This window comes from Accipiter gentilis, chromosome 1 (assembly GCF_929443795.1).
Source record: "Accipiter gentilis chromosome 1, bAccGen1.1, whole genome shotgun sequence".
NCBI lineage: Eukaryota > Metazoa > Chordata > Aves > Accipitriformes > Accipitridae > Astur > Astur gentilis.
Genome location: NC_064880.1, coordinates 5,053,313 through 5,079,255, shown reverse-complemented (window position 1 = coordinate 5,079,255; position 25,943 = coordinate 5,053,313). Strand labels below are relative to the sequence as shown.

The 25,943-nt window shown below is 45.4% G+C and overlaps 1 protein-coding gene and 1 long non-coding RNA gene across 5 annotated transcripts in view; one reads left to right on the top strand and one right to left on the bottom strand.

The window, feature by feature from the left end:
- Positions 1 to 483, bottom strand: part of H6PD (hexose-6-phosphate dehydrogenase/glucose 1-dehydrogenase) — a 13,702-nt gene extending 13,219 nt beyond the window's left edge. The window contains exon 1 of one of the 4 annotated variants that reach the window (XM_049809910.1): positions 427 to 483. The gene's annotated coding sequence lies outside the window, so the exon portion shown is untranslated. Of the gene's footprint in view, position 1; positions 93 to 426 lie in introns of those variants that run through there. The other 3 variants (XM_049809919.1, XM_049809892.1, XM_049809883.1) reach the window with 3 other exon arrangements.
- Positions 25 to 25,943, top strand: LOC126042624 (uncharacterized). Its single transcript, XR_007507246.1, has 4 exons — positions 25 to 86; positions 8,472 to 8,627; positions 24,002 to 24,128; positions 25,762 to 25,943. It is a non-coding gene; the product is annotated as an uncharacterized LOC126042624 (long non-coding RNA).

Genomic DNA, 25,943 nt, shown 5'->3' with positions numbered 1-25,943 from the left:
CCTTGTCCGCTGGCCTTCTCCTCCCAGTTTCCCGAGCACTGGGAATGCAGAAAGGACTCGGTGGACGTCCCTCACCACGGACCGAGGTAAGGGACACCGGCACACGGGAGACAGACCGTGCTAAAAAAAAAACACGGGTGGGGGGAAAAGGGCGGGGGGGGGGATGTTGGGAAGGCGTTTTCCCTCAGAGCCGGACGGCAGCACACCGTGCCTTTCACAAGAGGAAGCGGGGCCGGCCCTGCGGAACCTCGCAGCGTCCACGGCACGGCCGCCCACGCCGTCCGTGCAACCGTGCTGCGAGGCACGGCAATGGACCCCACGGGAAAAAGGACGCCTTTTCCGGGCTGCCACACGAAGCCGCGGCGGGGGGAAACCGCCTCCATCTTCAGCGACCCGTCCCCGTCACGGCCTCCCCCCCCCACTCACCTCCCTCCCACCCCGGGCCCGCGAGTGGGGCGGCGGCGGCGGCGGCGGCGGCTGCGGGCGGGCCCGACACAGCGCCCCGCCCGCCGGGGCGCTCCTCCCACCGCCGAGAGAGTTTGAGGTTGGCGGCGGCTCTCGCCGGGCAGCGACGGTCGGGAGGGGGAAAAAAAAAAAAAAAAAAAAGTCTCAGGGCTAAGGGGGTTCTGGGGGCGCGGGGTCTCCCTCGAGTGGGGGACAGCCACCCTTGGCCAGCCCCAGCAGAGGCTTGCACCCTTTCAACACCTGGGGGTTGCATCAGGCATGTCCGCCTGGATGGGCGCATGGTGGCTCTGGTGGCACCTTTGGGCTGGAGAGGTTCGTAATGCACCATTAGACCAAAACCTTTACTGAGGCCAGGAGTTTCAGTAACTTTTCCCCAGTTGCATTGGCAGGTCTAATTTTTATATGTGTGTGTGTGTGTGTGTGTGTGTGTAGGTGTTATTTGGCTATGGACATCGCATCGCTTTGTGTCCTGAAATTATTGTGACTCTAGCATACTACCTTTTAACTACACATGTGCATCCACAACTCCAGTCTTAGGTTTTCTAAACAAAAGAAGCACCTTGTGAACCTCCTGGAGCACATTTCAGTTCAGCTTGACAGTGCTTGTAGTCACATCGGGTTTTGGGAAGGCGGCTGCAGTGATGAGAGGCAGACAGAAGAGAAGCAAAACTCCCCAAATGCCCCCCACCACCCCCACCCAAGAATGCACACAGCAGAGCGCTCTTATAAAATGTCCTGGTACAATGTAAAACTTTCAATGTTGTCTTCAAATTCACTGGGGTGAAAAATGTCATAGGTATCATTTCCGTAGTTGGCTCCACTAAGTACATTAATATATAGAAATCTTTACAGTTGCTGGCTCTAAGATGTAAGCAGGCTGTAATCAGACTCAGGGTCTTTGCTAGCATTGGACTCACTGCTATGTCAGGGCTCTAGTTACGGATTCCACCAGCTCCCCGTGAAGCAACACATAAAATGAATATGAATATTCAAGACTCCTTTGTTAAGAGCCCTGACCGGCCAGACTTCACAGATACCAGCCTAGACCTCAGAAAATGCCGTGTTTTTGCAAACCATGATTTGTATGGCAATAGCAGAGAGTTATAAAGCAAACTTACACAGTTAAATAGCTATAACTCTATCCAGTAATAAATGGCATTACCTTATATGGCAAGACTAAACACCATTCCTATTGTCTTATTTCACTCAAAGGTCTCAAATTATTTTACACAAGTAGATACGCTTTACCACAACTACTTTACAGATGGGGAAACTGAGTCACATTGGCAGAACTGAGAAACAAAATTGGGGTACCTTGCTGCTCAGGCTGGTAATCTAGCAATGACATTATATGTAAGACAAGCCTTGCATTGTATTTGTGGTATGACTTTGAATTATATTTACAGTATAATTTATTGACGCCATAACATTCTTCACCATTCAGTTCTGGAGGTTCTTCCATCAGCATGCGTGCCTGATCTCAAAAAGACCCTTCATGGTATTGCAAAGGTGCCAGAGTGACACAGAGTGTTAGCACCTAGGTTTGTCTGCAAGATACGGGTCCAAACGAGGGATGAGGGAGACTGCAGTCTACCCTGCTTCACAGTACACATTGTTTTATGATTCTGACCATGTTACTAATGCAGCTTTGGATTGGGTAAAGTCCGAATGCCTCTAACAGTGGCCCTATTTCTGAAACGCAGCAGAGGGTAGATCACAAACATAACTCAAGTGATGAAATTTAACAAATTAAACTTGGTGAGGGGGTAAATAACTCATCTGAAGAGCCAGCTGGCCAAATAATCCAGCTCCAGAGATCTCCCCTTATTACTTTGTGTGATATTACTACACAGTACATTTAGCAAGAAGCTTAGGGGAATCAGTGCTGTATGCCATAGCTACGTATTTAACCCGTCAACGACCTGATGACAAAGCTTGCTTAGCTCTCAGAAGCTAATCTGGGTCTGTTTGGGTATAGCAGACTGTGAGAAGACGTAAATGGGAGTCCCCTTTCACAGTCTGTTTTCTGTTCTGGAAGAAAAAGGGGCTTTGCCATCTACTTTAGCAGAAATCATTAAAGTGCAAATCTCCCTGCTGCATATTTCTGGCACATTGAATGAGATGAACAGCTGAGACCCTGGTCACTTGAGCCTGTTATTATTCCAGATAGAGCTGGAAGTTGGGAGTAGCGGCAGTTGTTTAACATCTTCTGTTGAGAGACCATGTTTTCAGCTAGTTATATGATGCCAAACTTTAAATATTGAGGCTGAAATCGTGGGGGGTGGGGTGGGGGGGGTGGGTGGGTTCACTCTGTGCAGTCAATTTTTGGAAGTGTCTGAAAAAAATGGTGCAGCTATTTCTGAGCTGAAGGTCAGAAGATAAAATAGGTTTTTTGACCATGTTAAAAATATCTCAGCTGTTTCATTAAGAAGCTCTAACATCTCATAATTTGGGGCAAGTAAGATTTTATCGGGATGATGGTTTGGATCAGAATGTGCTTTTGTCCGAAAAAAGTATGCTTTTGTCAATGCCTTTTCAGACTTACTCAGTTGCATGCTCCTTTAAGGGAAATAGGTCCAGTGTGACAGATGAGACATGTGATGCCAATAAAGGAATAAAAGGTAGTTAGCAAAGGAAGGGGCATTAAGGAGGCAGGTGTTCTACAAGCAAATAAAAACTCTGTAGGAAAAAGAGCTCTTCTGGTTGGTGTTTAAAGAGGGTGTTACAGAGGAGGAAGTATTAAGCTGAAGAGAGCAGCTTGTCTGTTGAGAAATTCTAGCCTGTAAACCTCGAGTAGAGACTGTGTTTTGGCATAGCAATTGAAAGCTCTTCCACAGCAAGTGGCTCTTTAGTGAGGAGTGGGAGAAACAATACAAAAAAAAAAAAAAAGTGAGCTTGCTGTAGTGGGAGTCTGTTGCCCTTTGGTGTTGCAGTCACAGACTAGTCTCTAAGTGTGCAGAGGTGAAAATGAGCCAGGATGGGGTTTGTGCTGCTTTGAAGAGGTAAGGTGTGCTTCAGCATAGCAAGCTTTTGATGAAGTAATCTTAGAGGAAACTTGCCTGATATCTGCCAGATTTATTAGCCTCTGCAAAGGCATCTACTGCCAATGATCTATAGATGTGCCTGTAAATGACTGAGTAATTTCTGTGGATGCTTTATCATTCCTCGGTTCTCGTGTGTTGTTTCATGAGCTGGGAGCCCTGCTTGGTCGTGCTGCTGCAGAGCCTGGTGGAGCTTGGTCAGTCACTGTGCTGGGGTGACAAGCTTCTAGGAAGGCTCGGAAGTTCTAGACTATCAAGCTCACATGACTTTGAGTCAAGCTGTTAACTTCTGCTGTGAAGCAATAAAGAACAGCTGTACAGCAGCTGGGGTTCTTAGTAGAAAATAAAATTACTGTCTCGTGGCTTCTGGAAAACCAGACTGTAAAAATCATAACCGTAGTTCTTACACTGGTGTGGGAGAGAGTAAGAAAGAGAGGCTTTGTTATGGCTATTGAGGCAAGTCCATGACTTAGCTACTTAAGGAGTTCTGGAGCTGCAGTTGTGCTTGAAGTGGGTTTGTGGTTAAGTATGCTCACTTAAAGCCTTGAATGGGCCTGATAGAGGGAAATTTCCAATCCAGGTTAAGAAGTTTAGATTTACTTTTGCCTGTGTAGTATTGAACAACGCTACCTCTGTGCATCCAGACAAACTGTGCTTAGAGGCTGGAAAGCTGATCTAAGCAGGACCCCCGTTGTAGCGATGGCAGGTGATGTTCCTAAGACCTGACTGCTCTGGTGTTTTATCTGGACAACTTGGCTCCTAAAGAGCTTAGCATCAAAGTAAAGCTGAGACGCTCCAAGGTGAGAGAGTATTAGAGTAATACTGCCTCTTAAGAGCTGCTGTTTCTGTTGTTTGTTGACTTTCCTTTTTAAACTGTAGCTTTTAAGCTGTAGATATCATGTCCAGCGAATGCCTCACAGGTGTGCAACTTGAGTGGGGCAGGAATGTATGTTAACACAGCTGACTTGCTGTGAAGCTTGAGTGAATGGCATTACTAGCTAATTCACTTACCTCTCTGCTGCTATCCCCAACCAGTCATGGGACTAAGACATGACTTAATGCCTCAGTGTAAAGTTCTGTCACCAAGACTAGCTGAGTCCTTCAGCAGCATTGCTGCAGTAATGATGCAGTCTGCCATCGCTCAGCAACCAGGATGCAGCTGAACCACGAATATGTCGTAAAAGTAGTGACAAGGGGAAAGGAGTTGGGGGCTGAGGAGGAGGGTTAATCTTCACCAAGTACTCTACCTGAATCAAAATGAACTGATCAATCAAGTAAGCTGTGCCTAATTTCTGCCTTTTGTTCTAACAGAGTGATGCTCTCATCAGCTTGATCAGCAGATTAAAGTGCTGGCATCTTCCCCAGGAATTCCTGCACTGGGACAAACTGCCTTCAGTCACCTTTTCAGTCTGGGGCTAAGTGAGGGTGGAAATGGAAGTTATAGGCTAAACATGCAGTTTCTTCGTTGTAATGTAGAGAAATGTTATCTTCGTCTTGTGCATGAGGGCAAAGGAAGCTAGGCAGCTTTGCTTATCTTTCAGTAGCCGAAGATGTTGCTTGTGGCTCCTGAGGACCTCTTAGTGCATTAACTACAAGAGTAAGTTGTACCTCTCCTATCTGAGGGGGAAAAAATAATCATAAAGCAACTACTGATCCCCATTGTTGTAGATACGCAGAGATGGACTAAAATCTGTCTGCTCAAAATAAGCAGAGGTAGTTCACAGATGAAGTGATGCCTCCTCTCTGCCCTTGGTGTTAACAGTAATCATCTTTCCTTGTTCTTTCTCTAACACAAATATCCGAATTGATTCAGAGCTTCAGCAGTTTTGACTCTGTATCATAATAGGTTAACTTAGTTCAGAAAGAGGCAAAAGGCAGGTAACTTGTGTTGCTGTCTAGCTGGCTCTGACAGCTTCTGGAGTGCTCAGGAATTAAAACTGCAAGCCTTTGAAGGCCTAGCTATTCTGTGGCAGTACTTTGTCCACTGAACAATGCTGGCCTTCTCCAAACTCCTTGAGGCTGGGTAAGAAATTACTTTTCTTGGCTTGTGATGTAAAAGGTGGACAGAAGACAGGCATGTAGGAAGTGCTGTAATCGTTGAGCTACCTTAGGTTCCCCAAAATATACTTGACTAGAGTTTAGTAGTCACTGTACCTTAGGTAAATATTGATTGGTTAAGATTGACACACTGAACTTCTGAAATTAAAAATGGACATTGCTGCGTTGGTAATCAGTTTCCTGACTAATTAGTATTAGACGTATTATCCTAGATTAAAACAAAACAACAAAAAATAATAGTATATGAATAGCACACTCATGAGAAGAAACCTTCAACTACGTGGAGGCTTCGTAGTCTAGGAATATCTTAGCTCTTGCTCTGACGTTCACATCTTCAGTCCTAGGTTTTTATCATTCTGAGTGGACAGTGCAACACTGAATGCCAGTATTCACCTTTATATTGAATTCTTAGAGTGATACAGGTTTAACCATTGCAGTAGGGTTATTTATTCCATCCAAGAAGTTTTGGAAACTGTAATAAAAGCAAAAGCACTATCTGCCAACCACCTTTATGTTCTAACATTAATAGTGGCCTAGGCAGTATCTGATGGCATAATACTGCAGCAGAGCTGTCTTGCACTTCATGTCAGAAAGCTGAGCAGCCCAGGACTGCTGCACTCCGTAACAGCTGAACTGGATGAATACAGCTGAGGAAAGTCAAAGGTTTTCTTGGAACATCTGACAGCTGAATATCCCTCTGCCCTTATCTCAATGCCACATTAAGATTAGACTGATTGATAAAGTTGAAAACCAAAATCCTTCATCATAACATATTTGTTCTCCTGTAATGAAGTGAAATGCACCAAAATGCATAACCCTGTTACTATTAATGGACTGTGTTGCAGCAGCAAATTGGTGCAGAGTTTGGGATGGTACATGGTGTTCGGTGCATTCATTCCTTGGCATATTGCATACAGGCTGTGCATTGGAGCTTTGTTTCATTAAAGCGGTGCTTTTTCTCATCTTGCCTACTACAGATTAACTATGTGTTTCTGGTTTGTGGAGTGAGTGGCCTCGAAGTATTGTGGAACACTTCAGTAAATCAATGTTTTCAAAGCCTTGCTAAAGATGTGTAAAATTTCAGTAAAACTTTGTGACGTTCAAGGGAGTCTCTTCTTGCTGCTGGTTTTAGCCTACTTTCAGGTGTCACTGAAGGCCTGCAGAGGTAGTGGGCTTTTTTACACTGAGAACATCCTGCCTGTTAATGCTAACTCTGCCATGCAGTAGGTGCAGCATACAATGCCTGTAGCAAGGCACAAGTAACTATAAATACAAAGCTGAATACCCAGCTTTGTCTCTCTGTGCTCTTCTGTGGTGGTGTAAAACCAGAATAATTGATTATGCTATCTTATGCAACAGGTATAAAGAAGTAAGAACTGACCCAGTCCCCTGAATCCTAGGCTAGACCTCTGCTGAGTGGGTGGTAGTGACTGACATGCTGGATGCAGACCTTAATCTGCATATACTGTATATCATCTGGCAAAGAACAGGTATCCTGTGCATTTGTGTTATGGAACTGACAGGCAGGTGTAAGTGGTCCAGTCAAAAAGCTAATCTCCAAATGGAAAAGCAATGAAGGTGAAAAAGAAGAAAAACATTTTCCAGTCAGTGCCAGGATGCTTTTGGATACAGATAATCAGCATATCTGAAAACTTGATCTAAAAGCTTTCAAGGGTGGTACCAACAGGCAATAATAAATTTAGATTGACCCTGATGTACACTTGGCATTTTGCTATGGTGCATTGAAGTATGTGGATGAAAAATTAACATGTTTCAAAACTATCACTCTGCAACTGTTGGTTCCAGAGCCAGCTTGCTGTAGAGCTCTTGCCCACGTATTTTAAATGCTGCCTGGTTCAGTTGTTCCCCTGGCAATATCCTTCAATAACCTTGAGCTTAAACTGGCTTCCCCTTCCTCAGTCTCGCTTAGCACTGGCTACTAGAATAACAGAACCAGAAATCATTAGTAATCAGTAACTCAAAGATGTAAACTGAAGTCTCTTCCTCTGGACACTAGTTTTTTATTCCATAACGCTGATTCTCACCTCCATGACATGGAAGGAAAATGGACTAACGCATGTTGTCTCTGTGCTCATTAAATCTCTCTGCCGTGAAAACAGGGGCTGAATCCACCACGAAATACAGGGGTCTACACACTTTCATTAACTGTAGCCTTTTGATGGCTTAATCATGGAATAGTTGAGGGATGAATTGTGCATTCTGTCAAACCAATAGGAGGCAAGAATGAAATGTACACAGGGCAAAAAGCTCTTCTAGGCCTCAGCTGGTTTAAAACAGCATAGCTTTGCTAAAGTTAGTGATAGGTCTTTGGATCAGGTTTTACACTGTTCTGTGTATCAGGAAAAAAAATGGACCCGTTAAATGCTTGTGGAAGGTGTGAGCTTTTTTGGTTTTTTCAAATTTAATATTTATATGTGCAGTTTCTGTCTGAATTCTTGATATGGTTAACGCTGGTGTTGGCAATACCATGGAGAATGAGATTTTTCCCTGTTATTTTTGTCACCCCTGTCCTTACTGATAGAGTCGAAGAGCACTCTCCCTGCATCTTTCTAGCTTCTGCTTGCCTGAGAAGCCACTGCTGACTTCGGAGTAAGTGCCAGCCTGCACCCCAAATTTAGACTAGCTCAGGTGGGAGCAGAGAGGCTTCTGCAGATGTCCGATTTGCTTTTCAATTTTGCTCTTGCAAGAGCAACATCACCAGGTGAGAAAAACCTAGCAGGCAATCAAATGGCTCAGTCTCCACCTTGTCAGGAAATACGGCTGTACAGAGAGCGAGCGCTTGCTTTTTAGACACAATCCTATAGGATCAGGGTTCTTGCAGTGTCAGGGATTTAAGAGTTTTTAACTCCCCCTCCCCCCTTTTTTTTTCCTTGCTTGTCTGAACAGCTCTGGGCTCTCCCGGCATCACTTCAGTGCAAGGACCCGTCTGACACTACTTATGCCAGGTCCTGCCTCCCTCTCAGGAGAAGCAGTCTGCAACTTTTGCTGCTCTAGACAACGCTTCATCTCTGAGAAAACAGAGCTCTACAGAGTGGATTTGGGGTAAGAAGAGAGAACTTTGGAGGGAGGGAGGGTTTCCTAACCTGCTTTAATGGAAGCGCTTTCCTTTGCATGCTTTTAGGAAGGGAGGCATTTTAAAGAGGCTGTGGTTCTTCCTCCTGCAGGGTTGTCTTTTGTAATTGATAAATGATTCAAAAGTCCAACTTCTGGTGTGTGCTTGCTAATCAAACTTCGTTCAGTTCGTTTCCTCTCTGCCTTTTTAATTCTCCTTGAGACCAATATGAGGGAGGCTGAATCAGTGAAATCTTTTTTAATCTGCTTTTTTAAAACCACCACCAAAAAACCCAACCAAAAAAAAAAAAAAAAAAGAAAGAAAAAAAAGCCCCAACCCAGAATTAAACCCACTAAAATTACTTGTCAGGACCTCTGGTTCTGCATTCTCTCTGCCGCTGATTTTCCAAGCAGGTGGTGGGTTTTTAATGCCTTTAGGCTGGTGCAGTTGTGCTGCAGTCCGAGCCCTGTGCTAAGCTGCAGAGCCTTTGCAGGAGTGCAGCAGGACGCGCTGCCTGGCTGCTGATGCAGTACTTCAGCAAAGGAAAGTTCCTGCATCTCCCTTCCTTTCCCCTTTCCTTGACACTTCTCAGCTTGTCTCCCCACTCTAGCTCCTTGTCACAATCCCCCCGCCCCAAAAGAAACTGGGGGTTGTGTGGCAGGATGGAGGAGGACGAGGGAGAAATTGGACACTGCAGCTTTAAGAGTGCAGTAGTGCCAGAGCTTTTCTCCTTCAAGTGATCTGCAAAGCAGCAGCCTTAGCCAGGGATTCCCCTTTTCGTGGTAGTCCTGAGCTCTCCGGAGCTGCCAGCCGGAATCAGGGGTTTTGCAGCCCCAGGTGACTTGCCTTTACCTCTGATTTTTAAGCAATCCGTTAAAAAAACACAGTTGTTTTCGGAAATGTCCGGACTCAGACCTCAGCTTCAGCACCCTTCTCCCAAAAGACCATGTCGCTGTGTGCTTGTATCTGCTGAACTGAGCTTAAAAAGTGTGTTTTATGAATCTAAGAAAAGTGGTCTCATGACCTCCGAGCATTAATACCTTTCTACAGCCTTCAAAAGTTGAATTTGTATGGGAAATGTGTTAGCACAGCCTTTTCCTGCACAAGTTTTACTTGCATTTTCTGGAGAAATGTGCAGTCTGAACACAATTTGTTAATGGCACGAGGACTGAATTTTTAACTATAAAGCGGGAATAAAAAAAAAAAATAACTTGGGCATAAATGTCTGCTAGCAACTTGCATTTTCCTAGTGTAAAAATATCTGTATTAATTGAAATGTAGCTTTGTACCAATTCCAGAGTCTTGGTAACTGTATGAATGAATGGGGCAAGGGGAAAAATGCAGTCTGAGCAATTACCAATTCTGTTGAAATAGCAGTGAAGTCAGCTGTGCTGAAATCCCTGTAGATAGGGATTTCATATTATGTGTCTGGGGGCGAGGGGGGGGAGCTACTCAGCAGTCAGTTCTTACAGCACATACCAAGTTAGATCCTCGCTGCTGCTCTGGAGTTGATGCTGGATGACATTAGCAGCATCTGAAATGACTAAATATTTGACTTCCCTATTTTAGTGATGTCTCTTGACACCAGGAAGGGTGTTCTTTTCCCTACTGAGGCTGAGGCAATTACTTGTGTCTGCAACTTTATTTGAGAGTAGTAGTGTATGTTTACATTGATTAGATCTGTAATTGTGGTGGCTTTTTTATCGCGTGCTTGCACAAGGAGTAAGGACAGTCAGTCAGATCTGTAGGAAAGGTAAGTGTTATCCTCATCACAGAGGAGGGGAACTGGGACCAAAGCTTCATCTGTCAAGGTCACGCAGAGCAAGCTGACGATAGAGGCAAGCCCCTAGGCAACCTCAACTGCAAAGTCGTTCTTTTAAATTCAGTGAAACTTTCAGATCTGCCATCAGATGTATCTCTGGCCCCAAGTCTTGAAGACACAAAGGGAGTCACAGACGTAAGGATGAAACCTTGAATTTTGCATGATGAAAATCACAAGTTAAAGTAACTGAAACTCAAGTGTTTGCGATGCAGATTTTATGCAGCCTAATACTATGTTACTTCTGTTTTCCTTACATCGTCATACTAATGAGCAAAGAGACACGTTCATTTGTAAAGTACTTATGCATAAGTTTGTGGCCTTTATGAAGAACCACTCTAATTAGTGGAATAGCAACAAAATAAAAGTAACTGAGTTAACACCAGGCTTCATGTAAATCACCAAGTGATAATAAATGTGACAGGGTGTTCCAACATATGGGCATTGTGGAAGACTAATCAGCATAAAAGCATGTTGATCTCTGCCTTAAGAAAAAAAAAAACCAACTGCTCTAAAATTGAACAGATTTTACCAAAGGTGGTACAAGTGGTGAAAGCATGGGAACTGCAGGGAAGCAGCTACATTCTCTGCAGTTCAGCTTTCTAGAAATGGGCCTGAGAGCCTCTTGACAGGGTTCTCTTCATGTCTCCTTGAAAAGTTGGCAAGATGACTGTCTTCCAGATACAGAAAATAAGTGTGATTATAAAGGACAAAAATGAGCCACATCCAAGATTTGTGCATTTCCAATAGTAGTCCCTCTATTGAAGCGTCACCATACTGGTAATCTCCTATTCAGGTGAAGTATAACTGATTACATACTACTATAAGGGAATTAAGGGCAAAGAGCCCTTTGGTGCTGAGCAATGGGAGGAAAAGTTGCAAAAGACAAAATAGTATCAGAGTGCAAGGGTTGGGAGAGGGAAAATGTACTTTATGCTGTCTATCTTCTTACATCCTATGCTGCTCTGGCAGTTCTTGATTTGTGCACCTGGGAAGGCATCCTCAGTACACATTAAATCTTCACTGGAGTTCCTAGCACCTCCAGTACCACCTTAAACTTCTGTGCTATGCCTACAGCAATCCGAAGTGATAGGTACCCAGATGGTGTGAATATAACGTGAGCCAGTGCAATGAAAAGCCTGAATGCATAGATTTAGTGCTTCTGAAATCTAGACTTTGCTATGTCTGGTGAAAGACCATATTTCAGCTGATTTCTTCCTTTAATGCCAGTCTCTGATCTGGAAAGCAGAGATCTTTTCCTGGCTGCCATATCGATTCTAGAGTGAGTTTTACTGTTTGAGGCTGCCTGCAGCATTTGCTCCTCCTAGAGTCCTTTTTTTTTTTTTTGAGTAAGGTGTCTGGAGAAAGTACTAGTTTTATAGAATGTAAGGAGTTTTTTTCTAAGTGCCTGCTCTTGGGGCTCATGAGCTTGCACAGAGATATGCCATACCAAATTCTTTGTAGTTATAGCCAGCATTAGTACCAGAGCTTCCAATGACTCTGTTTTACCACTTGGTTAATGAGAGGGACTTAAATTGTGGTTTGCTTATTGCTACTGACTTTTCATTACCTATTTCCAGTGGCTGATATAGAAATGGTTAAGAAAGCTTGGGCCAAATGACAGCATGTATTTTTGGAGAAGGTCATGGCTTCTATGCCTGGTGCCCCACTGCAAAAAGCACGTATCCTTTAAATATCTGGATATGCCTACAGTTTATTTTAACTCTTGCCTTTGGTGCTGCTAAGGCAAGCGTGGTTTCATGCAACAGCAGGCTGTATGCTAGGCTGTAGGGTTGTAGCTTATTTCCAAATTAACGTGCTGCTCCCCCACCCCCCCCCACCCCCAATGAATTACATAGTCCATGGGTATTATCTAGCACTGCAGCAAACTCACAGGTTGTAGGTTTCTTTCTTCCAAGAGGTCTGGTTTTATGAGTGAAGAAATACAGAAGTGATAGGAAGAAGGGTCTCTTATACAAAGTGGAATTTAAAAATTGCTACTGGGCCCCAGTTGGAGGGTCGTTGGTAATGCCTGATCCTGTGAGGAATCAGGAAGAGACGCTCTCCTTTCCTGAAAAATGTAAAGCATTTAACAGTTTTGCCCATTTTCCCGCTGAACTGAAACATTTGGATTGGAGCAAGTGAGAGAGGCTGCTTCTTGCAAAACCTCTGCAGGTTCTTCTACTTGGCTCTTTCACTGCAGAATCCAGAGTGATCAGGAGTGCAAGGGGTGGGGGAAATTATTGGCTCAGTTGTGTGATGTGATGCACCAAAGTATTTAAAAAGCCTTACCAGCTGCTGTAAATTGCTTTCTGCCCATCCCTGTCTGACACGTGAACACAAGAATTCCCATGTGCCAAGAATCTTAATATTTTTTTCTTCTACCTCTATGCCTGGGCATAAATGTCCTTAAGATGTAATTTTTCCAGCTCAGCCTTTAGAATTTCTAATTACGCTGGGAGAGCTAAGCTACAGCGGGGTGGCCATTCGGCTCCCCTTCTTGTGCCTTTCCCCTGCTTTTCAGACAACTGATCTTTTGAGAAGGGAGAGTCCCTACTGCTGAGTGAGGAAGAACTAAAATTTGGCAAATCTAAATGGGTTTTAATTTGCATCAATATTCTGCAGCAAATAACTGTGTACATTTATAAACAGTGGACAAAACTTACCTCATTTTAAAAGCTTACTTGTGGTGAATAGAAAGTACTCTGCTCTTGTCTTAAAGAAAACAAAATCAAGCGAGGATGTGCTAAATGAAGATGCCCTATGCTTGGTTTAGCAGCAGCAGTTGTGTTGAATCCTGTGAAAACAAAGTAAGGTCCCTGCCCCAGAAAGCTCACAGACAAGAGCCTATTACATTGAAGAAAAGGTTGGAAATGGCCTTGAACTAGCTGTTGACCTTGAATTGTTGGTGACAGTTTTAGGTTTAAAACATCAGTGGATTGTAATTTAGCATCAGTCATAAGTCCTTTGCTAGTCCTGACATTCAAAAAAGGTGGACAGTTGGCCAATTATGTACAAATTGATTAAACAAAAAGAATTATGTGGAGAGCCATTTTAATTTTGAAGGTCACTGTCAGGCTGGGGATAGCAGGAGAGAAAGTTGCTGGTGGAAGTCATCCCTAAGGTGCTGCGTTTCGGCTCCTGTGGAGCTCCGAATCTCTGAAATGTTTCCCCACACATTCCTACTCCTGGGGGATACCTGAGAGTACCTTTACATATAGTAAAGAACATACTTTTTTTTTTGACAGAAGTCACTGTCGTGCTAATGCAGCAGCATTGTCAGTGGCAGAACATGCAACGTTAACCTGTCTGCCTTGCGCAGTTTGTAGAAGTGCATGACAGTGCCTGCTGTGCTTCAGAGAGCAACATTTGAAATGCTCTAGGCAAAGAGGGGCCTGAAGAAAATACCCTTGAACTGAAGGGCAGGAGGAAACTGGTCACTGAAGCCGATCTTGGAATTAACCCGGAGTGTGGAAAAGCATGCAAGTTAGAACGCTGGGTTGCAGTCCTGAGGAGACAGACCTTGGGCTGAATACCAGGAAATATTCCGAGCTCTGAGGCTGCCTTGCCTATATAGCTGGTAGAATCAGCACGCCTCGGGGCAGAGGCAAAAGTGCTCTGCAGAGAAGCTGTATATATTGGTTATGGCACGCAGAGGGTAAAACTAGGCAGGATCCTTGTGTATCCTGGAGGAGTTTAAAGGAATGGTGGTACAAATAAGACCTGCTCCTCCGTGGAGGCTCAGTCCCATAGACAGGCTAGGCAGTTATTCAGGGTCCAACTACTAAATATCAGCTAGTGTGCCTTGGGTAGATGGGGGAGAAGTGAAGAGGAGGGAACACTTTGTGGTTTGCTGGCAAGTCACCCGCTCTTTGATGCACTGCAGCAAAAGCCCCGTCTGAAAACTCTTCAGCAAAGAAGGACATTGCAGGGAAAGGGGAGGGGGGGGGGGACGACGACGGACGGACGGCACACGACTGAAAGATGCTGCTGCAAGTGCTGTGACAGCCAACCCCTGTACTCTTGCTTCTTCCCCCCGCCCCCCTTCCCCCCAAATCGTTTAGCAATTGAGTTGGCCAAGTCCAATGCCTTATGTCTGTTAGTAGAATGCAGTGTCCTTTTCCTGGATGTCCTTCAATTGCAATGAGGGATGGTACTGCATGTAGACATGTCCCCAGGGGCTTATTGTAACAATTCAGGTAACAGTCATGATGAGGAAGCGGCAAGGCTCCAGTAGGTGAATTGAACTTGGGTGACAAGCCACCACTGCAGCATCCGCTCTGCAGTTGCCTCGGCCACGATGTTCTAATGTTCTGGGGACTGAAATGACAGATGTAGCGCATTATGTAGCAGCACTGTTGATGGGAAGGAAGTGTAGACCAAAGGAGTGGATAACTGCTGATGCAGTGCAGCTGATGCTCGGGTTATTGTTGTTGCAGCACGCGCAAGGTATCTGGACCGTACCCCGAGGCAAACAGTAAGATGAAGGGTAGTTCATGCATCTTATCTGCTAGGAATTAAAGCTCTTTAATTGGTAATAGCCTTTTTTTTTTTGGCCCCCCAACAAATATACTGTTGCTGCAGAGGAGGACTGCAACCCGCAGGCCACTGTGTCAGATGATCTGTTCTCCTCTTAGGAGAATTACACCCCAAGTGGCAACCCAAGAGTGGAAGATGACTCCACTGGTCTATGGGCCAGGTGCCGGGCTGCTGGCCGCAGTCTGCCGAGGGCTCAGGGGAGTGCTCGTAAAGGGGGTGTCCTGCTACGCTGCTTCCAAGCTGGACCTCTTGGCAGCACAGCCTGCTAGCCGAGCAGAATTTGGCTACCTTGCTCTGGAAGGAGTTGCAAGAGAGCGTGGTAAGGCTTTTTAACTTTGTGTCTCAAAGTTAATCTGTTAGTTTAACTCCTTATACTGCGGTGGGAATACGAAGGTGGAGGAGAGGGGAACCTTGCTTAGATTCTCATACGCAGTTTCGTGTGGTGCTAGTGAACTGATAGTTTATCATTGGAGAAGCAAAGTTTGCAGGAGGCCTCAGATGCGGAAAAAACTTGCAGTGGTAAATTGTTTCTATTCTGACCATTCCTGTCTAACACACAAGTTGAATACATTGTGATGAATGTGTTTCTGTTGGTAGGTAGCATTCATGATATTACTATTTAGCTGATGTTTATTTTCAGACTCTCTATTTTAAGAAACTGACTTGGATTTACATTTGATGAGTGTTTCTGGTAACAAAGCTCTTAACTTGGAGCCGTGTTACTGGCAATGTTGGTGCGTTTAGTTGTATAAACAACTTGCGTGGCGTAACATCTAAAAACAGCCACTTGAACTGTGAACATGGAACCGGCATTTGCATGCCTGCGCAGCTTGATTTAAAGCTGGACTTGTTTGCCACGTTCTCCTCCTGTGTCCTGAAGGGCTGTGGTAGCAGCCAGGAGGGATGTGGAGACCTCTGCCTGCGTGTTTTCCAAAGCTTTGGACTGCTGCAGTTCTGTTCTCGATGACTGCTCTGTGCAGTGCCGTCTCAATGGGTTCCAAGCTGCTTTTCACTAGGCAGGAACAGGCAGGGAGTTTGGAGAAGGATGGATTAGGAAAAGTATCTCTTTCCATGGCAATCATTTCAAGAGGAATCGAGGGGTTGCAGCGGTGGTAGAGAAAGCGTGGCCAGGCTAACAGAGCTGTCAGTTTTCCGCTGGCCTTGCACTGTTCCTTGGGTGCAAAGGCAGATGCTTGCTGCTGCATTGGCTTCCCTCCCTAAGCAGCTCTGCGTGTGAAGCAACTGAACCTGACCCCTTTTCTCGCTGAAAACTCTGTTGGTTCCACAGATGTGAAGCCTGCAGCAAAATGAAAATACCCGCAGTCTGTTGGGCATTGGGCTGGGGCGGGGGGGAGAAAGCTGACAGCAAAAAGCCCAGTTTTTTTTAAACTGATTGACCAAGTGACCCTTTGTCTCCACCTGTGAACTAGTAGGGAAAATGCGATGAGTTTCTCCCAGATGCCTCTGAAGGAGACTCTTCCATCTGTATACCCCTCCTTGCTGCTGCAGCCCTGTGACCTTGTGCGCCTGCAGAGGCCCTTGCTGGGGGATGTCTCTCCTCTAGCACTTGAGGTTAGGGGAGGACAGGATACCTTGTTCCCAGGACAAGGTGTCCCTTCTGCTGACTGCCTGACTCCCAGCAGAGGGAGGCAGAAGCACACCAAGTTGCAGTCATGCAGCCACCTCACCAAGAAGAAAGGCATTTCTCTTGCTGCTTAATGGTAAAGCCTTTGAGTAGCCGGGAATTGCTACCTGTAATTGCACCAGCTAATCCTACTAGCAAGCTCCGTCCTTCACCTTAGGTACTATTCTTAGTTCAGTCCCTACTGGATTCTTGACAGAGCAAATGCTAAGGCCTGGTCTGTGCCTTTGGAGAGATTAGTTGAATGAGTGAATTGGGAAGCATCTTCCCTCTCTTTAAGAGGCAAAGCCATGCAAGAGATTGATGGACACCCTGCTTTTCTGAGGGAGGTAATTCAAATACTGGTGGAAATGCTAAGAAAGCCATGGCAGTGCTGATGGGTGAACTTGGTGAACTGTAGCTAGCCCTAACTCTGCCCAAGGGAGCGAACTGAAAGACTGGTTTCTTGTGACTCTCTGCTCTTATGAACTTAGTACAGAAGTTTGTCTTTTGTCTTGCCTTTCTTATTTGAAGGTAGGTATCCAGCTTGCTCCTCTTTATTTGTTTCATTAACTGATAGGCAGAATCTCTGTGCCATCCAGGCCCTGCTCTTGTGAGTGGGTGTGACATTGGGGAGGAATGACGCAGTCCAGGAGGAGATTAATGGCTGTTTGAAGAGGTGTCTGCTTCTCAGACAGCTAAAGTGACAGCCGTGTCCTCTGTAGCATTCTTTTCCTGGAGACTACAGGGACAGGTTTTTGCATTGCAGAAAAGAAGTAGAATATGTCAAAGTGCCTCAACTTCGGGCTTTTGCAGCCTAACGAACTTCAGTGTGTCTCAGTCTGTCAGTGGTAGAAGTCCTTTCTAACAGGGCAGTTGCAAACCACGTCAATGTGTTGAGGTGTACCTGCACCTGGCAGTTATTGCTGGATACCATCTCCTGTGCAGCATGGAGATCTGGGGTGTGCATGTCCTTACTTCAGTTTCTATCTGATCAGGAAGGAGAGAGAATCTTAACAAGAAAGAAAAATCCTGATCTTGCAACTGGTACATGTCTGAGCAAGGGCAAACAGGCTATCAGAGTGAATAAGGCACTTGAGTTTGAGCAGTCAGATATTTCAGTCATTGCTGGAAACATACTTAATTGCCTGGAACATCATCCCTTGCTCTGTGCTTGAATTAGTATGGTTCCTTATGCTAATCGCTCCGCTTCCTTTTCCTGTTTCTGCAAAAAGGGGAAATGTTCATAGGCTCTTGTACCCACAGAATGGTTCGGGAAAGAATTTGCCAGCATTCTTGGAGACCAGAAGCTTCTGGGACATGACACTTTTGGTGAAGTCTAACGAGGGTTTTGGCTCTTTAGACAGAAGCAGCACGGGAAACAGAACTGGACCCGAGTTGCTGTGCGCTGATGAGGGAGGCTAATTAGCATGTGGTATGCAGGGGTAGCTCGTATATTAGACCATTACCTGTGAGGTGGTCTTTCCTTATATCTTAAGGTATTTCTCCCTTCTTGGGCATAATATGCCTTCACAAATCCTCAGAAGTGCTTATTAATACATCTGTTTATTTTATTGCCTCTACCATCTTCACTGATTACTTTTCTCTTCAAACACAGCACCTCTGTCTGGAAATTGCGCTGTGATATAAACATAGCCAGACAGCTGCCAGCGGCGTGGGCCATACGGGTTCCCTGACAGCCTGCCAGCCGTGCAGGGATTTGGGAAGGCTCACCGAACTCTGCAGAGACTCATGTCTCAGGGCTTTTCTGTTCTCGTTGCCAGATCTTCAGCAGTCTTTCCAGTTACTCTCTCCTTAAATGTGAAGCAAAAGGAAAGCCCAGCATTGACAGGTACACTTGCAGAATGTGACAGCTAAAGAACAATCTAAATGCTACAGAAACTAGGTTCAGGATTAGAAAGATCTGGGTCCTTCACGTGTCTGCGACAGTGGCAACTCAGATTTGCAAGCAACCCAAGCATTTGCTGAGTAGCAGTACGCTCACTGATGCTAGTCACTTTGCTCTGTGTTTACACCTATGCAACTGAAGAGACTTGGTCCCCATCTCATTAGCTGTAATTGGCCTCCACAAAGTATGCATGTACAGGCATGTGCGTTTGCAGCAGTCTTGCCAGAAGACAGTCTAAGGAGAAAGGAGGAGAGCTCTAGAGGAGCTGAGGAGAGCTGGACCTGTATCTGAGTTTTCAAGTCGGTGAGTCCATGTGCTCCTCTAGCACCTGAGAACCTCCCTTATGCTTATGTTCAAGTTCCAGCTGATTAACGTGTCTTAGTCTCCAGCCCTCGTCCATTCAGTTGCTGCAGTAAAAACTTCAGCAGAGCGCTAGCTGCAAGAGTGAACTAATGAAATGCTTAGACCCCAATCATGTTATCCCAAGTTAAGTTGGTAGATGAAATGTGCCCTCATACTCTTAGTCTATAGCATATAAGAGGTAGCTGATTTGTGCTAACGTTCCCTCAGTGTGAGCTGATATTTGTTGTGTTCACTCCTGTTAACACAGGCTATGAGCTTGTACACACGGACAGTTAATCCAGCTCTGCTGAAGCATGGCATTCCCTTAGCTAAGCTAAGGGAACTTGTTCAAACATATGACACTGTGGTTGGATGCCTTCCACATTTGCTTGCTGCTAAAGTTTCCCAACTTAGATGCTAACCAAGGTATTTCCACAATGGAAGATGTAAAACAGGTTATTGAGGTTTGTCAGGTTGGTATGAAGACCTTGGGCTATGTTTCAGCCATGTTTTACTTGGCCTCTAAGAAACACTCATGATACAAGGTAAAAGGGCCTGTTGAGTACGCACAAGCTGTTTATATAATAAATACAACCTTGAACACAATAACTGGTGTTGTACATACAATATTTCTGTTCGTTGTTAAGAGGCCACTTTGCTGCAATTAAGGTAACTGGATCCTCTGCTCGTTACAGGTGGATAGCTACAAAGTCCTCTGCTTATCTGCCCTGGCAAAGGAGATCTGGAAACACGTACTTTGGGGAAAGCCTGATTTATTTATTTTTTCCTGTTTACCAAGAATTTTGCCATCTATCTGTTAAAGTGATGGTTTTTGAGGGGAGAGAAGTCGCGTATTAGTGACTTGTGACCGACAGTTTGCATAAGTGTTCATGAATCTGCCTCCATAGTAGTACCATTGAGGGGAAAGGGTTGGAATGGACGGGAAGTAGTTGGGGACTTAAAAAAGGCACTGAGGCTTCTGTTTGCCTCCATGTTATTTGAGAATACTCTTTTACACTTGGTAGGTGAAGTGGTAACTTGGCGTCATGATGTCTTGGCTGCAGGGTGGAGATCAACAAGCTGATACTCAGTGAAGATGGTAGGTAATTTTTCTGTGCATATATGTGTCTCATCTGGCATTAAAACCTACTGCTAATAGCTGTACACAATACAAGTTTTTAACTAGTGCATGATACTGTGATTAAGGATAACTGTGAAGGTAAAATGTGAGTTCAAGTAAATTCACATTCAGACCATAGTTCCATAGAGTTTGAGGACGGAAGGGATCTACCAAAGGAATCTTGACTACTAAGCATTGATAACTCATTCAGTCTACTAGATTGCTGGGCTGAACCAGAATGTCAGAAAGGTGATTCACTTTGATTTGAAGATAAAAGAATCTACCATTTGCCCAGATACTGAGTTTCAGTCCCTAATGCGGTTTCTCTGCTTAGTTTAAACTGAACTTCTGGCGTTGGCTTTTAGCCACTGGCTCTTCTGCCTCCCTCTGCTGCTGTAAAGAGCAAGGAGCAGCATCCAGCATTTCTCTTAGGTCTGAATGCAGCTTGGTTTAACAATAAGGGCGCTATCAGTGAGACCAGTTCAAGTGCTCCCCAAGTGTCCGTAAAGCCCTAAACGCTCAGCAAGAGAGTAGGCTGAGCTGAAATTACAGCAAGAGTAGCTCAGCTGCTAATTGCTGTTTCTATGCTCTGGAGAGCTTTCTTCAGTGAGACCCATCCTTAATGAATTTTGGTGGATGGGGTCATGGTTTTGAAGTGGTGACATCTCATGCAGGTTAAAAGCAGCAGTTGCCCCTGGTATGGCAGGATGCCAGTTGTGCAAAAATACCGTTCGGTCCTGGTGCCAGCTTGCCTGTAGGAAGCCTTGGATTGCTGGCTTCCAAATGTGTGCGCTTAACAAGGTCATTCAGCTTAATTTTTCTGCTGAAGTATCTCAGTTGTCTGGGAAATGACAAAAATCCGCTTGTTCCTGTGGTGGTTGTGCACAATAGTGAGTAGGAGCGTATTTCTCGCCATTACATCTGCTTGGGGTCTGTCAGGCTAATACCCACCTGTGCTTGGCCAATCTCAAGCGTTCGGCTTCAAACCCTGCTTTATAAAGGGAGGTTCCAGGCATGCCCTAACCTGTGGTGATAACATAAGGCCAACCCAAAGGAATCCGCGCGCTGTGTATGTATAAGCGTGGAGACTGCCATGGTCACAGGTGCACACCGGGGGAGCCTCCTCTTGTGCGGTGGCCTTCGTGCTGGAGAGCATCCCTGATCGGGCAAGCAGCGATGCTGCACGTTGCAAGGATGTACGGCTGCTCTGGGCTGAAGAGGGTGGGCGGATCACGAAGCCCAGAGTGAGTGGGGAAAGGAAGTAATTTCATGCACATCAGTAGAAATTCATCCAAGCTGTCCCTACGCAACCTGGTTGCTTCAGGCCACTTTTCATCTTCCCAGTCATCGTTCACTTTTATGCTGTGTTGGGAGACATGTTCATTTTACCCTGGCTTTTTCTGCTCTTCAGGGCCAGAGCATGGTCTAAGAGGAGCCCTGCAATATATATAGAGAAAAAGAAGGCAGCTCGGAGAAGCGATGGACATAGGAACAAATCCAGCAGCAGTAGAAACACGCAGTTTAATGGGCCTTCTCTCACCCAGGTCTGTGTGGGTAGAGGACGGCTGAGTCACTGACTCCATTTCTCCTCCTCTGTAACAGGCTTTCTCAGTTCAGTGCCAGAGGACCTCTTTGGCACGTCTCTTGGCTTTGCTAGCCCAAATGCTGGTTGTCAAAATGGCTGCAGTCACTTAGTCTGTGTGGTGTTGTCCATTGTTGGCCTGCACTAGGGTGAATGTATAACTGTACAAGTTCCACCACAAAAACATTAAAGATTTCTCTCTGGAAAGAGGCCTGCTTGATCTCTTGAGCAATGTCGGAGCTGTGCCGCAGTATACTAGCCCAGTGTGACCAATGCATATACGCGTTTCATACAGTCACTCTTCAAAGTTGCTCAGGTATCTTGACTATTGCTTTCTTATCAAAACCATCCCTTACTGAATAGTGGCTCTTACTAGGTGGGGGGCACTTGATGTTTTGTGTAAGCTTAAGTGTTTGTAGCACTTCCTAAGTTAGGGATACAATCAGTTGCCACTCGTGGCTACCTCAGCAAGTAATCTCTTACTATTTCTTATATAAACCGTGGAAACTATTAGCTTGAAGGCAGACAAAATTTGCCATCTGCATTGAACCTGGGTTGTACACTTCCTCTTGTATTTTAATGTAGTAGCTTTTACATTTGCTTTCCTGTATAAACTGAAGTGCGGAGACTTGAGAAGACTAGAGTCTTGAAATATTTGTTATTTGTACCAAATCAGCCAACCTCTGCATCAAACTCTGAATTCATATTTGGAGGAGGGAGTTGTGAAGGGTGCTGGGTGGGAAAATGATGGGATTTCCTGGGGTGCAGCGAACTCTCCATTGTCTCATGTGGAAAAGAAAGGCTGCCCAGGAGTTGGGTTTGGGGTTTTTTATTGTTTTATTTTGGAAGCTGTCAGTTTAGAAGTTTGAGTAAGGTGGAAGCCTCAGTCTCATGAAGTAGGAGAGCCCTGATGAATTGTATGAGCAAATGCCAAACTGGCCCTTTTTGCTGCCTGTTGCTGTTATCATTGTTCAATGCCTCACACCCCTTTCCAGGGGAACTCTGCTCTGCGTCCTTCCCAGGTGGAAGACGTGGGGAGTGAAGGGCTCATCCCCTTGTAGTACAAACTTAGGGAACTCTGTGCATAAGGCTAGTTTATTTTAAAAATATTTTTATGGAAATGCATTTAGAAAACAAAAGAAAAAGAATGTATTGGAGCTGGCGGAGATATCCCACTCCCTCGTCACGCTGTGCATCCTGACCCCTTTTTCTTCCCCCGGCTGCATCTTCACATCACGGCAGGGAAGCAAGGGCACTTGGAGGAAAGCAGAGGAGGGAAGTGCCATTTGCTGCTGCAGCAGGGAGACAGCCTCAGTGTAAGTTAGCCTGATCTCTGTGGGCACTGGAAACTTGAGGGGCTCTGCTAGTTGTTGGTTGAAAAATGCTGTAGAATTGGGTGGTCTGTATAGAAGTCTGTTTAAAAAGCAAAATACCTCAAACCTGCAAGCTTGATTTAATTTTGTGCAGGGTTTTTTTTTTTTTTTAATGTTATCCTGGATGGATTTAATGGGCCAAATTCTTTACTTTCTCAAGTAGGTAATAGTGGAGTGCTCCAGTAAGGCAGCAGGGTTGCTCTGAGCTTGTGCTGCGCCGAAATCGGAATCTGGCCCTGCAGCTTTATGAAGAAAAGTGACTGTGAACACTCACTGATACAAAGGAGAGGAGAAATATCTGCATTGTGTGAGTGGGGAGGAGGCTGCTGCAGTTCTGTCTCTGAAGGGCTCGTTATTAATTAGCTGCGTGCACAATAAGTGCTTCTCTGGAGAATGAATGAGGTGCCTCAGCCTCCCTCCGCAACCCTACCGTTTGTAATAAAATTAGCGGTGGGGAGAGAGGAGGGAGCGTATTTGGGATGGGTGAACTTAAGCAGCGTGGACTGGTGGGAAGAAAGGCTCCAGCCCCTGCCGGATGGGTTTGATGGTGTGTGCATTTCAAACCCGGGGTCCTGCACCGGTGGGTTTTTTGATGTCATTGCTGCAGTATATACGTCTCTCAAGTTGCCAATCCGCTTTTTCCCATTCCTGGAGCCTCAGATGCGATTGCAAAGTTGTGGCTTACATTCCTTTGCCCGGAAGAATCCGGGAGCAATCTTGCATCCTCCCTAACGCGGGCTTCTTTCGGTGCAAGAGGTTAAACTGAGCCCTGAGCACAAGTGTGCTGAAGTTGAAGCGCTCCCGGTTCGGGTGTCTTTCAGCCTCACCGAAATCAATGATGTTGCACCGGAAGAAATTAGGTGCCGTATTGTCAGAAATGGATGTGTGCTGACCTCCCTCTGTAGTCTGCCCCAGCCTGCGGGAGACTGTCTGTGGTACCCAGCTCCGACATCCAGAGGGCTGGCTTCTCTCCTAACCGGGCAGGCTCAGGGAGAGGCTTTATTTGGGCTTGTCTGGGCTTGTTCAGGCCTGAGCCTGCCTTTGTCTTTGCGATCACAGGGATCCGAGGGGATCAGAGAGGATCTGCCTCTGCCGTTTGCAGCTGCTCTGCTGACCAGACCTCCTCGAGAGACCCCGGCAGCGATCTGCTAAACTTGAGCCTTTCTGACCTTCTCCGTCTCCTCAGGTAAGCGCAGTCTGCGTGTGTTTGTACTCGTGCCTGCAAATGTACTGTATATATCCGAGCGTGTCATACTGTCTGTCAGCTTTCCAGCACAGCCTGTTTGCGTCCGAGTGGGGCTGTGGAAGGTGGTGGGTCTCTGCAAAAATGTACAGCTGGGTAAGCTTTCGGTGGTCTTGAACGTCATGTAGGAGAACGTTACATACAGTAACTCCCTTTGCTCGTCTGTCCTGCTGGGCTAGAGGGTGTTTCCTTTTGCCTTTTTTTTTTTTTTTTTTTTTCCCCCTCTCCTCTTCTTTAGCCCCCTTTCTTCAAGCTCTTCATACACAAATGCATGTTGGAGTTTGGGGATACTGGTGGGAGTCTCGTTTTTGAGGGGTCCCAGAAAGTAATAGCACCCAAAAAAGCAGCTGTGTGCTCACAGGATCTGAATGTGCTGCAGCTGTACAGGGAAAGCTGAGGATGCTACTTAGCAGCTTGAGTTTAGTGAGCAGTAAGTGATTCTGGTGAGAGAGTTTGTCTGGTTTCTACATCCAGGAGACAAGGTAACTGAATTCATGTGGTATTAGCCACTCCGTGGTTCATTGTCCTGCCTAGCATTTACGTAGGAGAACGTGGAAGCTGAATGCTTAATTCTTTGCAAGGAGCTGGCAGCTATCCCCCTCTATTGCTACACTTAAGACGGAGAGGACAGTTCGTGCTGTTACCAGTGTTGTTACCTCAGCATGTTGCCTCCACGTTAATTTTGTAGCGGAAAGGATAAATAATATAGCTTAGATGCCGGTATCACCTGATGCTCGTATGGGGGAAGAAAGCTCTGTTACGCTGTGTTTAGCTTCATTCCCACTGCCCCTGTTCAGTCTTCCTGAACACTGGCAAAGTGAAGCTTGGCTTTACCTGCATCTGGGTGCCCTGTGCATCACTCACCTGCTTATCGTGAGGTTTCAGGTGTCTGTGCAGACCGCCAGTGGGATTATCTATTTTCCAGATAACTGTAGGAGCCAGGCCTTTCCATTACTTAGGAAGGGCTAGCTCAGATAAGAATTGAAAAAGACACTAGGAGTCATTTCAGATCAGAGGTTGGTAAGTACCAGTCCATTAGAGCTAATTGGCTACACCAGCCCAGATCTGGGCTCAGGGTTTGGTATTGTTTCCCCTGCTACCTTTCAGGGGCATCCCAGCAGAGCAGGTCTGGTGAATGGATGTAAAGTTTTCATCTGTATTTTGAAGATAGGCCCACCCGTGCTTACCTTTTATATCTGATATAAAATGTATTAATTTGTAAGCAACCTACCTCTCATCTGTACAGTCTGTTTTGATGTTTTATTAGCTGTATATATACACCAGTGTGTTTTGGAGTTTTCACCTACTCAGGGTGAGTTTGGTTGATAGTTATTGGCTTCATAATTTTTAAGTGCTGTGAGGTTGAGGTCCTTTTTTTGTTTTGTTTGTTAGACCAGAGATGATAAGGGTTATTTTGCAGGACCTGAAAGTAAACATGTAATATTTGGTTATGATGAATGCCATTCTCTTCTAGTGACTACTTTGCTGCTACCATTGATGGTATTGGCAACCAGTAATGTTAAAGGTGCACCGTTCCGGCAAGGAGTTATATTTGCACATGTGTTTACATTTGCAGGGAGTTTTGGATTGGGCCTTAACCCTTTGACATGGACAGTTCCAGTGGGCACATTGGTCAGACTGCAGCTCTCCTATTCTTTGAAGAACTTTTAATCTGCAGACTAACATATCTTGTGGATGGCATTGCGTCTAGGACTCTGCTTCAGGCCTAATGTGTGCAACAAAACTGTGTGCACGGTG